This window comes from Leopardus geoffroyi, chromosome X (assembly GCF_018350155.1).
Source record: "Leopardus geoffroyi isolate Oge1 chromosome X, O.geoffroyi_Oge1_pat1.0, whole genome shotgun sequence".
Taxonomy (NCBI): domain Eukaryota; kingdom Metazoa; phylum Chordata; class Mammalia; order Carnivora; family Felidae; genus Leopardus; species Leopardus geoffroyi.
The window spans coordinates 47,910,656-47,914,175 of NC_059343.1; positions in this window are offsets into that span (position 1 = coordinate 47,910,656).

Consider the following 3,520-nt stretch of genomic DNA (forward strand, 5'->3'; position numbering starts at 1 on the left):
ATAACTGGCAGCCTGTATCTCCCACTCCCCTTGACCCATTTTTCCCTCTGCCCCAGATCCTCCTCTCCAGCAGTCATCAGTTTGTTCTCTGTATTTATAAGCCGGATTCTGCTTTTTGATTCTTTGTTTATTCACTTGTTGTATTTTTTAGATTACACATATAAGTAAAATCATATGGTATTTGTATTTGTCTCTCTGACTTATTTCATTTATTATAACACCCTCTAGGTCATCTATATTGTTACAAATCGCAAGATCTCATCCTTTTTAATACTGAGTAATATTCCATTCTGTATACATACACCACATTTTCTTTTTCCACTTATCTATCAATGGACACTTGGGTTGTTTCCATATATTGGCTATTGTAAATAATGCTACCATAGACATAGATAAGCAATATTTTTTTGAATTAGTGTTTTTGTTTTCTTTGGGTTAATACCCAGTAATGGAATACTGGATAATGTAGTATTTCTCTTTTTCACTTTTTGAGAAACCTCCATACTGTTTTCCACAGTGGTTATACCATTTACTTTCCCATCCACATTACCTGAGGTTTCTTTTTTCTCCATAGCCTTGCCAAGACTTGTTATTTTTTGTCTTCTTGATACTAGCCATTCTACCAGGTGTAAGGGCATATCTCCTTGTGGTTTTGATGTGAATTTCCCGATGATTAGTGATGAACATTTTTTCATGTGTCCATTGGCTATTTGGATATCTTCTTTGGAAAATTATCTATCCAGGTGCTCTGCCCATTTTTTCATTGGCTTATTTGCATTTTTGGTGTTGAGTTGTGTAATTTCTTTAAAAAAAATTTTAATGTTTATTTATTTTTGGGAGAGACAGAGAGAGAGCGAGAGAGAGAGAGAGAGAATGAGTGGAGGAGGGGCAGAGAGAGAGGGAGACACAGAATCTGAAGCAGGCTCCAGGCTCTGAGCTGTCAGCACAGAGACTGATGCAGGGGTCAAACTCACAAGCTGTGAGATCATGACCTGAGCTCAACCGACTGAGCCACCCAGGCTCCGCATGTAATTTCTTTATATATTTTGAATATTAACCCCTTTTTGGATATATCATTTGTGAATATCTTCTCCCATTCAGTAAGTTGCCTTTTTGCTTCGTTGATGGTTTCCTTTGGTGTGCAGAAGCTTTTAATTTAGATGTAGTCCCAATAGTTTATTTTCATTTGTATCCCTTGCCTGAGAAGACATATCCATAAATATGTTGCTTATGGAGATTGCCTAAGAGATATTGCCTCTGTTCACTTTCAGGATTTTTATGGTCAGGTCTCACGTTTAGGTTTTTAATCCATTTTGAGCGTATTTTCATGTATGATGTCAGAAAGTGGTTCAATTTCATTCTTTTGTATGTAGCTGTCCAGTCTTCCCAACACCATTTATTGAAAGACTGTTTTTTCCCCATTGTATATTCTTGCCTCTTTTGTTGATTAATTGACCAGGTTTATTTATTTGTGCTCTCTATCCTATTCCATTTATCTATGTTTCCATTTTTGTGCCAGTATCATACCATTTTGATTACAATAGTTTTACTATAGTAGTATAACTTGAAATCTGGTATTGTGGTAGTGCCATCTTTGTTCTTTCTCAAAATTCCTTTGGCTATTTGGGTTGGCTTTTGTTGCTCCATACAAATTTTAAGATTTTAGTTCTGTGAAAATGCTACTGGTATTTTGATAGAGATTGAATTGAATCTGTAGATTGCCTAGGATATTATGGATATTTTAACAATATTAATTTTTCCAGTCCGTAAGTACAGTATACCTTTCATTTTGTTTGTGTCATCATCAATTTCTTTCATCAGTGTTTTATAGTTTTCAGAGTACAGGTCTTTCACTCCTTGGTTAAGCTTATTCCTAGGTATGTTATTATTTTTTTTTGAATTGTAAGTGGAATTGTTTTCTTAATTTCTCCTTCTGCTACTTCATTGTTAGTGTATAGAAATACAACAGATTTCTGTATATTAATTTTGTATCCTGCAACTTTACTGAATTCATTTATTGGTTCTAATAGTTTATTTTTTTATTTTTTATTTTTTTAATATGAAGTTTATTGTCATATTGGTTTCCATACAACACCCAGTGCTCATCCCAACAGGTGCCCTCCTCAATGCCCATCACCCACTTCCCCCTACCTCCCACCCCCCATCAACCCTCAGTTTATTCTCAGTTTTTAAGAGTCTTTTATGGTTTTCCTCCTTCCCTCTCTGTAACTTTTTTCCCCTTTCCTCTCCCCATGGTCTTCTGTTAAGTTTCTCAGGATCCACATCTGCACTGCAAAGGAAATAATCAACAAATCTAATAGTTTTTTGGTAGAGTCTTTAAAGTTTTCTATCTACAGTATTATGTCATCTGCAAATAGTGACAGTTTTGATTCTTCCTTACCAATTTGGATGCCTTTTATTTTTTTTTTTCTTGTCTGATTGCTGTGCATAGAACTTCCAGTACAATGCTGAATAAAATTGGTGAGAGTGGACATCTTTGTCTTGTTGATAATCTTAGAGTAAAAGCTTTTATTTTTTCACATTGTGCATGATGTTAGTTGTGGGTTTTTCATATAAAGCCTTAATTATGTTGAAGTATTTTCCCTATAGCCCACTTTGTTAGGAGTTTTTATCAAAAATGGATGTTGTGTTTGTCAAATACTTTTTTTGCATGTCTTTAGATGATTATTTGATTTTTATTTTTTCTCTTCTGATGTGATGTAAAACATTGATTTGTGAATATCGAACCATCCTTGCATCCCTGGAATTAATCCCACTTGATTATGGTAAATGTTCCCTTAGTGTATGGTAGAATTTGGTTTGCTAATATTTTCTTGAGCATTTTTGCAAATTTGTTCATCAGAAAAATTGGCCTATATATATTTTTTCTTTGTAGTTTGTTTGCCTGGTTTTGGTTTTAGAACAATGCTGGCCTTGTAGAATGAATTTGGAAGTTTTTCTTCCTGTTTTATTTTTGGACTAGCTAGTGAAGAATTGGTAATGGGACATCTTGGTGACTCAATCGGTTGAGCATCCAACTCTTGATTTTCGCTTAGGTCATGATCCCATGGTTCTGGGATTGAGCCATGCATTGGGCTTCACGCTGTATGTGGAGTCGGCTAAAGATTCTGTCTCTCTGCCCCTCTTCCCCACTCATGCTCTCTCTCTCTCTCTCTCTCTCTCTCTGTCTCAAAAAAAAATTGATATAAACTCTTCTTTAAATGCTTGGTAGAAGTTATATGTTATCCATCTGGTTCTGGACTTTGGTTTGTTTGGAGCTTTTGGTTACCGATTCAATTTCATTACTAGTAATTAGTCTGTTCAGATTTTATATTTTTACTAGTTCAGTTTTGGAAGGTTGTATGTTTCTAGGAATTTATTCATTTCTACTAAGTTGTCCAATTTTTGGGCATTTATTTTTTCATGTTATTCTCTTTTAATTCTTTGTATTTCTCTGGTGTCATTTGTTATTTCTTCTCTTTCATTTCTGATGTTATTTATATGAGGTGTCTCTTTTATT